We start from the raw sequence: 14,415 nt of genomic DNA on the forward strand, positions 1-14,415 counted from the left end.
GATACCAATACCTTTGTACTTTTACTCAAGTAAATTTTGAATTCCAGACTTTAACTTGTAACAGAGTACTTCTACATTGTAGTATTGATACTTTTACTTAAATAAAACATTCGAGAACTTTTTCCACCACTGTTCGTTTCCCCATCAACGACTTGACTTGAGGCATGGACTGCACTGTCTGGGAGGTATGGAGAGAGGAAAGAAAGGAGGAATGGAGAGAGAGAGAGAGAGAGAGAGAGGGGGGGGGGGGGGGGGGGGGTAGAGAGAGGGAGAGAATGACTCAGTGACCCTAGGCTGCACCAGGATTTTTTTTTTTTTTAGCAAAACTAAACAATAAAAGCCTGGAGATCGAGGCTACAGTGACCCAAACATGCTCCATAACAAACCCTCACCTGCAGAGAAGACCCTTAGCCAGCTGGTTCTGGGACACTGGACTGTACACAAATACAAGCAGAAGTGCAGATGGGGGGGCGGGGGGGGGGGGTGTTACGACCAGTTCCGGGGGCACAGCCGCCAGACAGAAAACCCACACTATAACCACATTACAGTGGCTGGCCAGTGACAAAACCTTTACATCAGTGGTTCTCAAAGTGGGGTCCGGGGTACTTGAGGGGGTTCCAGGGGGTCCCCAGCAAAATGTGTTAATATAGCATCACAATAATTATGACCTTTTATACTTTGGCTATTCAAAAATAGCAGATCTACAAGCTCATAGCGCGGCACCGAGTGCCGCGCTATGAGCTTGTAGATCTGCTATTTTTGAAAAATCGTGAAAATGTGTGCAAACCTTTGAATATATATATATATATTTTTTTTTAAAGCAAACATTTGTAACTCAAATCTTTGCTTCTGGGGGGTCCCTGGAACACAATATTTTGAGATGGGGTCCGCGGCCAGATACATATCATTTTGGGGGTCCTTGACATGAAAAAGTTTGAGAACCACTGCTTTACATCATGCATGTCACACAAACAGAATGTGGCACACACAACACCATTTTTTTTTTATAACGTGGAGTGTGGAAGTTAAATGGTGGATTTGTGGATAGGGCTCTATATGAACAAACTTGTTATACAGTATATATATATTATTATATTAACAAAACGCATCACATTCTGTTTGTGTGACGCAAAGTGTTTTGAAAGTGAAACTGGTCCAAGTCACTGGACCACCTACTGTATAAGAAGGGGAAGAATAAGAAAAAAGAAAGATACCTGACACATTGAATCAACCCAAAACGAGAGCAAACAGGAGTTGAAAACCCAAAAAGTGAGCACAGTCTTGCGATCGAGAAAGGTCACTATATCACACATGGCTCCCAATTCTCCTGTGAGAGTCCTGTGTCTCTCCCTGTCTTCTTGTTACAGTCCTGTGTCTCTCTCTCTCTCTCTCTCTCTCTCTCTCTCTCTCTCTCTCTCTCTCTCTCTCTCTCTCTCTCTTCTTGTTACAGTCCTGTCTCTCTCTCTCTCTCTCTCTCTCTCTCTCTCTCTCTCTCTCTCTCTCTCTCTCTCTCTCTCTCTCTCTCTCTCTCTCTCTTCTTGTTACAGTACTGTGTCTCTCTCTCTTCTTGTTACAGTCCTGTGTCTCTCTCTCTTCTTGTTACAGTACTGTGTCTCTCTCTCTTCTTGTTACAGTCCTGTGTCTCTCTCTCTTCTTGTTACAGTCCTGTGTCTCTCTCTCTCTCTTCTTGTTACAGTCCTGTGTCTCTCTCTCTCTCTTCTTGTTACAGTCCTGTGTCTCTCTCTCTCTCTTCTTGTTACAGTCCTGTGTCTCTCTCTCTCTCTTCTTGTTACAGTCCTGTGTCTCTCTCTCTCTCTTCTTGTTACAGTCCTGTGTCTCTCTCTCAGGGGCGTCAATTGGGTATGGCAAGCTATTGCAGCTGCCATACCCTGGCTCCAGGGGAGAAAAAAAAAAAAGTACTTTTTTGATAATAAATCGGGAAAATCAGGCAAAAATAAGAATGAAATAACATAACCCTAACCTAACCCGAATCCTAACCCTAAAACCGAAATAAAGTAACCAAAAACTGGAAAGAAACGAACCCAACCCGCCCAGAACCGCACAAAAATGAGGTCACGTGCATGCTGCCATACCCTAGCTTTTGCTGAACTGACGCCACTGCTCTCTCTCTCTCTCTCTTCTTGTTATACAGTCGTCCTGTGTCTCTCTCTCTTCTTGTTATACAGTCCTGTGTCTCTCTCTCTCTCTCTTCTTGTTACAGTCCTGTGTCTCTCTCTCTCTCTCTCTCTCTCTCTCTCTCTCTCTCTTCTTGTTACAGTCCTGTGTCTCTCTCTCTCTCTCTCTCTCTCTCTCTTCTTGTTACAGTCCTGTGTCTCTCTCTCTCTCTCTCTCTCTCTCTCTCTCTCTTCTTGTTACAGTCCTGTCTCTCTCTCTCTCTCTCTCTCTCTCTCTCTTCTTGTTACAGTCCTGTGTCTCTCTCTCTCTCTCTTCTTGTTACAGTCCTGTGTCTCTCTCTCTCTCTCTTCTTGTTACAGTCCTGTGTCTCTCTCTCTCTCTCTCTCTCTCTCTCTCTTCTTGTTACAGTCCTGTCTCTCTCTCTCTCTCTCTCTCTCTCTCTCTCTCTCTCTCTCTCTCTCTCTTCTTGTTACAGTCCTGTGTCTCTCTCTCTCTCTCTCTCTCTCTCTCTCTCTCTTCTTGTTACAGTCCTGTGTCTCTCTCTCTCTCTCTCTCTCTCTCTCTCTCTTCTTGTTACAGTCCTGTGTCTCTCTCTCTTCTTGTTACAGTCCTGTGTCTCTCTCTCTCTCTCTTCTTGTTACAGTCCTGTGTCTCTCTCTCTCTCTCTCTCTCTCTCTCTTCTTGTTACAGTCCTGTGTCTCTCTCTCTCTCTCTTCTTGTTACAGTCCTGTGTCTCTCTCTCTCTCTCTCTCTCTCTCTCTCTCTCTCTCTCTCTCTTCTTGTTACAGTCCTGTGTCTCTCTCTCTCTCTCTCTCTCTCTCTCTCTCTCTCTCTCTCTCTTCTTGTTACAGTCCTGTGTCTCTCTCTCTCTCTCTCTCTCTCTCTCTCTTCTTGTTACAGTCCTGTGTCTCTCTCTCTCTCTCTCTCTCTCTCTCTCTCTCTCTTCTTGTTACAGTCCTGTGTCTCTCTCTCTCTCTCTCTCTCTCTCTCTCTCTCTCTTCTTGTTACAGTCCTGTGTGTCTCTCTCTCTCTCTCTCTCTCTCTCTCTACTTGTTACAGTCCTGTCTCTCTCTCTCTCTCTCTCTCTCTTCTTGTTACAGTCCTGTGTCTCTCTCTCTCTCTCTCTCTCTCTCTCTCTCTCTCTCTTCTTGTTACAGTCCTGTGTGTCTCTCTCTCTCTCTCTCTTCTTGTTACAGTCCTGTGTGTCTCTCTCTCTCTCTCTCTTCTTGTTACAGTCCTGTGTGTCTCTCTCTCTCTCTCTCTCTCTCTTCTTGTTACAGTCCTGTGTCTCTCTCTCTCTCTCTCTCTCTCTCTTCTTGTTACAGTCCTGTGTGTCTCTCTCTCTCTCTCTCTTCTTGTTACAGTCCTGTGTGTCTCTCTCTCTCTCTCTCTTCTTGTTACAGTCCTGTGTGTCTCTCTCTCTCTCTCTCTTCTTGTTACAGTCCTGTGTCTCTCTCTCTCTCTCTTCTTGTTACAGTCCTGTGTCTCTCTCTCTCTCTCTTCTTGTTACAGTCCTGTGTCTCTCTCTCTCTCTCTCTCTCTCTCTCTCTTCTTGTTACAGTCCTGTCTCTCTCTCTCTCTCTCTCTTCTTGTTACAGTCCTGTGTCTCTCTCTCTCTCTCTTCTTGTTACAGTCCTGTGTGTCTCTCTCTCTCTCTCTCTCTCTCTCTCTTCTTGTTACAGTCCTGTCTCTCTCTCTCTCTCTCTCTTCTTGTTACAGTCCTGTGTCTCTCTCTCTCTCTCTCTTCTTGTTACAGTCCTGTGTCTCTCTCTCTCTCTCTCTCTCTTCTTGTTACAGTCCTGTGTCTCTCTCTCTCTCTCTCTCTCTTCTTGTTACAGTCCTGTGTCTCTCTCTCTCTCTCTCTCTCTTCTTGTTACAGTCCTGTGTCTCTCTCTCTCTCTCTCTCTTCTTGTTACAGTCCTGTGTCTCTCTCTCTTCATGCTCTCAGCACAATGCTCTCTGCTTCTCTCTGAACAGCCTGCTTCAGTACCATGGAGAGCTCCCCGTCACCACTGAACCAATCACAGACGCAGAGTCTCCTTCCGTCCGTCAAACACCAACATCCAATGAGGTGTGAGCACAGGGGGGGGGGGCGGGCAGCTGGGTGGCATGGTTTATGAGAGAGAGAGAGAGAGAGAGAGAGAGAGAGAGAGAGAGAGAGAGAGAGAGAGAAACGAAATGTAAATGTTGCCTTGAAATGCCATGAACATTGTAGAGACTTCTCCTCTCTCTCTCTCGTAGCGTCAGTTACAGTGGAACACTTACTGTCAATGTCAATCATTCTACAGTGTTAGTGGAGGACAGATCGGGCTGAAACTTTGCCCAAATATGGAGATGACTGACGTCATTGTACTGACATCATAGCAGTGATGTCATGGACTATGTCCAATGACGTCCGCGATCCACATGGAAGCCATATCCTGATTAAAACTCCATCTTTTTTATTATCTACACCAGGCCAACGGCAAAGGAGATTATATTTTTGACCCTGTCTTGTCTGTCTGGTACAGTATGACTGTCTGTGTGTCCATGACTAAGGAAGTAAATTCCCCCAAATCTTTTTGTGTTTAAAAAAAATCACACCCAGTGTGAAGTGGGCGGTGTGTGGTCATCACAACATGACTCACTTAAAAAAAAGTATAAATGACTGCTATTCACATTTCAGCTAAAGCAATTTTTGGATTCTTCTTTACGTCTCCCACAAAGCTTTGTCTCTTCCATTGTTGGATTATATAGGCCACTGTATTTTTAGAAATCTTAAATTCAGCTGAAATTTCTCTGGAACCTTGACCAGATCTTTGCTTTGTCACAATTCTGTGTTTAAGCTCTTGTGATATACACTTGGGTCTCACAAGGCCAGTTCTAGGAAGACTTGCCATTGTCTTTGTTTCGGTTGTTACTTTCCTCATTTTAACCATAGTGATTTTGCGATTCTTTTTCACTGATCTCATGAAATACACAACATCTCAGTTAAATATACTACTCTCACATCAAAATGGTTTTAGATTAGCCAATCATGTGTCATGTGTTTCGCTAGCCAATCACAGTCCTGAATTTGCAAAGTCAGCCAATCACATTACACTTAGTGGTGATGACACTAGCTGTAATGTGATTGGCTGATATGAAAAAAGTATCGATTTGCATTAACAATGGAAGGGTTAGGGGGTACATACATTTTTTGGTCGGTGTCCAAAACCCACTTATAGGGGGCGGCTACACCGCCCCAAAAAAAGATGACTGACTGACTGACTTGCCACACCTCCTGGTGGAGATAATGTGCTCTACTGAGCACCTGCCACGTTTTTAAAATGTATTATTCTATTTTTATCTCACAATTTTGTAAACCTTTTTGTCAACCATGCCATTTGCCTATATATGTAATCCTGGGCGCTACTCTCCCTCTGCCAGCCTAGGGAGAGCCAGAACTGAGCTCATGCTTCCTTCCATGCATGAGGAGGTAGCAGTCCGGTTTTTATCACCTGACAGGGGGGAGTTTCCCCGGTAGGACGTAACACGTGGAAGGAACACGTTATTCCAACCGGTGCCTTTCCCCTCCATCAGAAGCCCAGGATTACTGCATGTTTTTTGTGAGGGTACCTACCCTAGGGAACACGGGGGTTCTCCACACAGAAAGGCACTTCCCACTAGACATAATGTTCTCCACTGAGCACGTTATGTTCTATCAGTCATGGCTGCCAGTTCCCACCTGAGGTCATGTGGGAGTTCTGACTGCTCCAGATCGTACTGAATAACTGCCAGCTTGCATAGCGTCTTCAGACTAGGACTCATGTCTAAGACATACAGGTCAATATATTTGGATCCTCCAAAGAGGATGGTAAGATCTCCCACCATGCAACAGCAGCCATAAGACATTTCAAATGGGCCATTCCCCTTGGGCTTAACCTGTTTCCAGGAGAAGGTCTCTGGATTGAATTTCCACAGATCATTGAGTTTCCACAGATCATTGAAGGTTTGTACGTTTCTGCCACCAAATATGTACAGCTCTCCCTTGTAGGCAAAGGCTGAATGATCGTAGCGTCTTTCTGGACGAAGCTGTGCAGAAGGCGTGTTCAGCCAGCTGTTGGTCTCTGTGTTAAACACTCTGATGTTGTTGTCCTGGTGCCCTCCGACCCCCCAGCCCCCAAATACAAACATCTTTGACCCGATGATGGTGGCAGAGTGACCTTCTGAAGCAGGTGGCGGAGTTCCTCTGGTGTTAATTAAAGACCAGACCATTGTGGTGGTGTCCAACTTGTAGATGTCATTGGTGATTCCATTCTGTGTCCATCCTCCATGGATATACATGACCTTCTCCAAGACACAGGCTGAGTGGTTGCACCTCCCCTCTGGAACAGTCCCAGTAATCCTCGGTTTGAACCATCTGTGGGTTTCGACATCAAATGCATAGAGCATCTTGCAGTAAGGGCTGTTGTATTTCCCATTACCTCCGCAGATGTAGATGATATCTCCTATCAACACAGCAGTGTGGCCCCAGCTCATGTAGTAGGGAACCTCAAGGTGACGTTCTCCTCTTCTAGTTGTCACTGGGGGCAACGTCCTCCATCTCAGAGACACTGTGTTGAAGACGTTCACATCAATCTGATCATTTAGAGATTTCCTTTCAGAACCTCCAAATGAGTACACCTTGTACCCCACGGCTACAGCAGCATGATACTCGTCCTTCTTCGCTGCTTCTCTCACCTTAACTCTCCAATGCAACATTTGACTGTACAGCAACACTTTGGATAAATACTGATGTCCAGAATCCTTTTGAAATAATGGAGTCTTATTGCATGAGACACCACTTATATTGGAGGCCATTCTATGACATCCGTCATCTATGATTTCAGCACTATGACATCAGTAGTGTGACATCATAGAGTCTCCATTATTGCCAGACCCAGAGGGTCGGCCTACATGAGGCTTTGTCCCTCTTTCGTCCATACATGGGCATAAAAGTCTGTCCTCCTTTCGTCCATACATGGGCATGAAAGGGAATTTATTCTGGGTCTGGCAGAACCAGGTCTCCTGGTCTTGTTAACATGGGGTGTGGGCGTGGTTAAAAGACACATAACTTGAACTTTAGGCAAGGGATGAGACCTGTCCGTCTGTCTGTCTGTCTGTCTGTCTGTCTGTCTGTCTGTCTGTCTGTCTGTCTGTCTGTCTGTCCGTCCATCCGTAAGCGAAGGAAGTTCCATGACACTTTTCCTCCTCACATAGTGTATATTCTAGGGCGACAGATGCCCATTGCAGACGGTTCCCCTTTGTGAATTCATACTGTGTACATTAATCAAATATATCAATAATATCAAATCAATCATTTGTCTTATATATCAATAAAATGATTTTTAGAATTGACTATTGATTAGTTTGATTAACCACTTAAGCCAACAGTGTTATACAGATATAGCAAAAAAAATAAGCTGATCTACAAGCAATCTGACATGCTGTTGTTAACATGTAGATTGGCTATTTTTGCTACAACTGATTATTTGTATTAACTGGTGTCCTAGTGGCCTTTCTTTGTAGAGTTTGCATGTTCTCCCCTCACAGCACATGTGAGCTTGTGTGACACTGGCATGAAAAAACATGTGAAAATAATAAAAGGAAATAATTTCCTGTCCAGGGGGATTGAAATAAACAAACCATATACTAGGCAAAAAACGGGAAGAACAAATGGGTAAATAATGGTTGAACATTTAACAACTATGTGTAGTGTATGTATGGAACAAATATGTTTGGTTGTTTTGAGTAAACATCCATTCATTCAGTGTGGTACAGGGTTAATTTTATAGGGGGCGCTGCGAGAAAAAAGCAGCAGGTATTGTAGCCAATAGTTCCAGAAAGGGTACATACACACAATTCCGTTCGCGACCGTACAGACGGCCGGAAGTCCCATCCACTCCCATGTTAAAAAAAAAACGGAAAGACGGACGCGATCCGGTCCGGAAAAAGCACATCCGGTTTCCGCAACACATTTGTATACATAACAAAATTGCCGGATCCGGAACAAGAGCTTCCGTTTCGTAGCGACCCGTTTCACGCCAGCAAACGGAGATGTGTGTATGCAAAGATTTTTAATTTAAAGATACGCAATCTCCGGTTTACTTCCCGTTTCTGCGTGACGTAGGTGGACACCTCTTTAGGAGACAGGAAGCAAGTTGGAGTCTATTGATTCCAATGGAAGAGTCAACGTGAACTCAGCTTCTGAACCATTCCTTAGCTCCATGGTTACTGAACTAAATATTGGACCCAATCGTCACAAGACACACAATATGAACGATTTTGGTACTAAAATGTTTTTTTTTTAGTGACACAAATTAGGAGAAAATCTACTTTGTTATCGACGTTTCTCTATCGCAGCAACCCACTCTCGCGAGATTTGGGAAGATATCTGAAGGGTGATCTCGGTCCATCTGCAGTCTGACGGACGAGACATAGAGGGCTCTGTCTCTTATAATATAAGGGACAGAGCCCTTATATGTTATATTAGATTTGAACTCTATGCTCTGTCCCCATAAGATGCTCTAAATTGAGATTCTGAATATAGTATGTGAGATAATTATGGACATATTAAAAAATAAATAAAAAGTGTGTTCCAAGGCTCAATAATATCCTTTTCCATTATTGACCATTTTCTATTCCATTCCTTTCCAATGGAATTGTCCATTCCATGTCTTGGTTGATGGGGTATGATTTGGGATCAGGTCATTCACAACACCTGAGCAAATTAAATGCTTCTATTCTATATAAAGACAAGTTTGTCAGCATGCAAGTCTGTTTCAGTCAGTCACAATGCCAAAACTTTGTGCAGCAGTAGGTTGTAATAATAGAAAAAAATCTGTGTTTTCCTTCCCAAAGGAGGCTGACAGGTAAGTAATAAATTAGCTGGCCACTGTCACGTCATACTAGCTGCATATGTAGACCTGAATGAACTATGAATTCTGTTCCATGACAACAGGGGTTACACCTGAACATGCTAAACACACTATAGTCTATAGTGGTTAAATATATACATTATAAATAAAAGGCCCTGTTACAATGTGCAGAAACAGGAGCACATCTAGCATAAGACTGAATAATACATGTGTGTTTGTGGGGGTTTTCTTAAAAGCATATTTGCCAATAACAGTGCACTTTCAAACATGTAAAGCATTTATTTTCTTTAATGAAGAATGCACATGATGAGCAAAGTAAGACAGGTGACATTATGCAAGACAAAAACTTCTCCTTACCATACCATCTTATCTAATTACATAGGAGAAAGAGATGGCTGGTCAACATCAGGAGACCAGACCTGTCCATCCTCTCTCCAGATGCCCTGCGAAAAGGAGGCTATGGAGTCTGTGAGGACCACTTTGAAAAGGACATGATTGTCCAAATGGTACATGCACTATATATTCACTATATCCTACAATCATTCTGGGGGGAATGGAATAGTGCAATGAAGAATATTTAGTGTGAAGACGAGAGGTCCTCATGTGAATATTATTTTGCAGAAAGTGAGAAAACGTCTCACAGACGATGCCATCCCAACATTACATTGTGCCGATCCTCCATCATCAGCTGCTGGTAGACGTGTGCTACGTGGACTCCTCCATAGCATTGGTAGGTAACGGGTGACAGTAAAACAATGTAATCTCCTTTCTAGTATAGATTCTGTAAATGCAAGTAATAACATCAATAGATTAGGTGGAGTACAGGCTCTATCTCCATTTTTTTTAGGGACCTAAGGGTTGAAGTGGGCCCGACCAATATTGGCAGCACCTGTAAAAAATACAAACGCAGAAAAAACATCATTATACCCATGCCGTTTTATAAAGGTGAACTTGCCATCTTTACTTATTATCAGCATTATTTATTTTAAGTTGCCCCAGAGCCAATCCAGGAGCCAATCCAGGAGCCAATACAGGAGCCAATACAGGAAGAATTACTGATTGAGGTAAGGTGGTTAAATAAGTCCATTTGAAATACTAAACGTTGCCATTTAATGGTGGTTACAAATGAAGAATACAATGTATAACACTTAAGATTGCTATTTTGTAAGATGGATTTCAATGCTCCTTTCTTAACAATAGCAACGGCCAGAACTCTCACTGGAAACGGAGCGAAGACTTGTCCTTGAAGAACAAGTCAACGCAGACATACAGCAGAAAAGGAGGATGAGAGCACAGCTTAATCGTGAAAAGGCCAGCAAAAAGAGACTGCAAGCCAAAGTCAAAAGCCTTAAAGCACAGTAGGCATTCCTTTACAGTAGAGCTGATGCATGTGCTTTGTGTGTTTTTATCTTTACTTTTTAGCTTAACTTTCCTCCTGTCTTTAAAAAGAAAACCTTTTTTTTCTCTCAAGGCTTTCAGCTGAAAAGGCTAAAGCCAAAAAGAAGGTCTCTGATGCCCTGAAAGCTCTTCCTCCAGTGACTGCTGAGTTCATAGACCATCAACTGAAAACGCGTGGCCGAAACCAGAGAGGAAAGGCATTCCCAACATCTGTAAAACAGCTGGGTGTGAAGATTCTACATCACAGCCCCAATGCCTACAGGACACTGAGGAAGCACTTTGTCCTTCCATGCCCAACAACCCTGAGATGCTTCATAAATAGACATTTCAGCCATTTCCATGTAAGTAGTTGAAGAATGGCAAAAATATCATGACAAAATGATGTGTGTTGCAGTTCATAATAACATATTCAGTATTGCTGTGCTTTTGTTCAGCCATAACAAATCTATGAAAATGTGTCCTTCCTGCATTGACCTTCCAGATGTTTTTGTCATTCCATTACACTAACATGCTACTGCTCCTTCGTTTTATAGCCAGGTTTCCTCGATGCTGTCCTCATCCATATGGAAAAGCTAGGGAAAATTGTAAAGCCAAGTGAGCTTGCTGTTTCCCTTGTTTTTGATGAGATGGCAATAAAACAGCATGTCGACTATAATAGGACACTGGATTGTGTAAATGGTCTCACAGCGAAAGGAGAGGTGGCTAACCAAGCCATGGTACTGATGGCTCGAGGAGTGGCCTCGAGGTGGAAGCAGGTGAGTCGATGTTAATTCTATACTGCTTAGAGAAAGTGACCACTACACATACAAGATACAGTTCATTTCACTGAAAGGGCTAATTTTATTGGAGAGACAGTATGCTGAGACTTTATGGAATGATTGTGTGTTCAGGACAAATTAATATACAGTACACTTCATCTACTCACTGCAGGCCATAGGTTACTTCTTTGGCAAAACTGCTCTCTCTGGAGAAGAGTTGGCAGCAATATTGCCAGAGGCTGTAAGGCGCCTAACAGCAATTGGTTTCACAGTAAGTCTTTCACATATTATGTAGATACTTACATATTATGTACATACTCCACATAAATGTTACAGAGATTATGTTAACATGTACACCGTGTGTCTCACAACAGGTCATTTCAGTGGTCTGTGACCAATCTTCAACAAACATGAAGACACTGAAGTTGCTGGGAGCCAGCCTGGATTCAGCAGATGCAACAGATGTGGCACACTGTATATTGGTGGAGGGGAAAAGAATTCCACTTATATTCGATGTGCCTCATCTTGTGAAGTCAATACGCAACAACCTTAAAAAACATGGTCTGCAGGTTAGTTTCATTATCAAATACAATACATGATTCAGCTAATTCCCAGACCTGTTTATCACCTACTGTGGTATTAGTGGGAATACATGTTGGACATAAATTGAGTACATTTGAATTACCATGGTGATGTCACAAACATTCCTGGCACTGTAATGACATTGAAGTATAGTAAAGACAATCGCTAAGAACCACATGTATCACATCAACTTCCATCTTGTGTTACAGATGGGCACAAAACAAATCAAGTGGAAACACTTGGAAGACTTTTATGCTCAGGACAAGCAGAACTGTGTCCGCCTGGCTCCAAAGTTGTCCAAGAAACACATTGAATTGCCACCTTTCACCAACATGCGTGTTCGACTTGCGACTCAAGTTTTCAGTCACACTGTGGCTGCAGGTGGGGAATCGACAAACAATTTATGATGCATCTGGGTACAGATGAGTTTGAGTTTGGAACACATTCACCTGTATTACAAGATGTAATGTAATAATCAAACAATCATATAGGGATGAAGACCATGATTGATTTAAAAAGGCTACCAAATGAGGCACACGAGACAGCAGACTTCTTTGAGGACATGAACAGGTTATTTGACATACTGAATTCAAGGTACTAATTCTGACTCTATTGGAAATGGCTACTGATCATCACAAATTTGTATTGTTTGTTTTATTAATATTAGTCAATGAAGGTGAAATTTGATATCTTTATTAATCAGCAAACACAAACTTTTCAGAAGCCTCTCTCATTCCAACCCTTGGTGCCGACCCCTCCGACAAAGAGGTGATGATGAGCAGATGAAGGTCCTCACGGACAGCCTTCAATGGATCTCATCTTGGACCTTCAGGTTGGTTAGAACACAATGCATGTGGTGTGATCAGAAAAAGGCAATGGACAAATGTCATTTTTCTCAATCTTTCTCATAAGATTTATCAATTGCATGTTCTGAGTAAGTGGAAGTATGCAGTATATTTCCATGAAATAGTCCTCAGAGTATTGGACACATCTAGATTTGTACAGTGATTGATTGACAGTATGCCATCATCATAATCATTCATCCAATAGATCACTGAGTTCTCTGTAATCTTACTATACAGGCCTGGATTCACTCCCCCTTGCCAGCGAGGTTTAATTTTGAGCATCCGAAGTGTCCTCCAAATTGTGCAACAGCTGGTGAATGAACATGGAGACATAAAATTCCTGTGCACAGCCAAGCTAAATCAGGACTGCCTCGAGGTAAGAACATAAGTAAGAATAACATTATGAATAAACATGGTAATTAATATTTTACTCTAAGCCATTTCATGTCTCCCCCACCCCCAGAATTTGTTCTCTGTGATCCGTGGCAAGGGTGGACATCGGTATAATCCCACAAGCACTGAGTTTGCTGCAGCACTCAAAAGTGCCTCTGTTGCTTGTCTGACAAACAGCATGGGAAGCAACTGTCTCATGGATAATGACGTCCCTTTGTTCAGTGCTGAACAGATCAATCCACCACCATGGACTGACCAGTCTGATGTCTCCAACCCCCCAACAGCATCTACTTCAAAGGTGTGTATCAACAAAAATCAATTGTGTATGCTGCCTGCGACGTGAGTGTTGAAGATAAATGCTCACCTTATAAGTTAGAATTTTGGCAGAATATACAGCTTCCTAGTGTAAATACAATTGACAAATTACAATTGCATTTACTGGACATACTGAAAATTCCTAATTGGCAACAGCAACATGTATTTTGTTGCACTGCACTGTTTTCACCTGGGTGCATAACATACAGATTTGTTTATGGAAGACTCCAAATATGGTGATGCATTTTGTGAACATAATTGTTATATTTGCCAAATGTGCATGTCTTCCTTGGAAAATGTGCTTCGTACACTCAATTGTTCTTTCCTGGTCAAGTAAAGAAATGAATGCATTTAAAAACAAATCACCTAACTCTATTTTCTGTCCATTCAGACAATTTAAATTCATCAAGTTGTTTCAACTTGTGCTTATGTTACAGTATGTTCCAGAGTGTGAAGACCTGACAGCGGTGACTGTTGAGACTGTAGCCTCAGACTGCATCAAAAATGAAGTGCTAACGTACATTTCTGGATGGCTGGTCAGACAGGTGCAGCAAGACCCACTTCTCTTGTCCTGCTGCAAATGTGAGGAGCTGCTTGTTCATTTCGATGACAGTGACCACAACTACTGTGCAACCTCTGGTGACTCCAATTCTTTTCTGAAGAGGAAAAGATACACACATGATTCCAACTTGATAGAACCATCCAAACTGTTCAAGGAAACAATTTTGAAAATGGAGTCCAGGGTAACCGAAGCGTTTAAATTTCACTGGAAGGAGAGCGGTCTCTTCAGCACTCTGAGGCAAGAACTAAGAGACTCTGATGTTTTCTGCGGCCTCACACATGCACACCCAGAGCATGCCTTTGCTCTGCAAGAAAAAGTTGCAGAGAAATTTATTATGTGCAAGATAGGAGCAGAGTTGCGCCAAATTAACGTTTCCCTGAAGGAAGAGGGAACACGAGCTAAGAGGAAACTTAAATGTTTCACTGGTTCAGACAAATGAACGATTTAAGTTGTGTTTGTATATTGATTTCTTTATTTTATTTCAGTACCATCACTATGAGTTAGAGTTTATTTAGGATCCCTATTAGCTGTTACACCTGACAACAGCG

At 42.6% G+C, this 14,415-nt stretch overlaps 1 long non-coding RNA gene across 1 annotated transcript; it reads left to right on the forward strand.

The window, feature by feature from the left end:
- Positions 1–12,017: 12,017 nt before the first annotated feature.
- On the forward strand, positions 12,018–12,567 carry LOC311063301. The gene is made up of 3 exons (XR_014602575.1): positions 12,018–12,133; positions 12,244–12,346; positions 12,474–12,567. It is a non-coding gene; the product is annotated as an uncharacterized lncRNA (long non-coding RNA).
- Positions 12,568–14,415: the final 1,848 nt, after the last annotated feature.

The sequence above is a fragment of the Gymnoscopelus microlampas genome (genome assembly GCF_963454915.1).
Source record: "Gymnoscopelus microlampas genome assembly, chromosome: 16".
Lineage (NCBI taxonomy): Eukaryota > Metazoa > Chordata > Actinopteri > Myctophiformes > Myctophidae > Gymnoscopelus > Gymnoscopelus microlampas.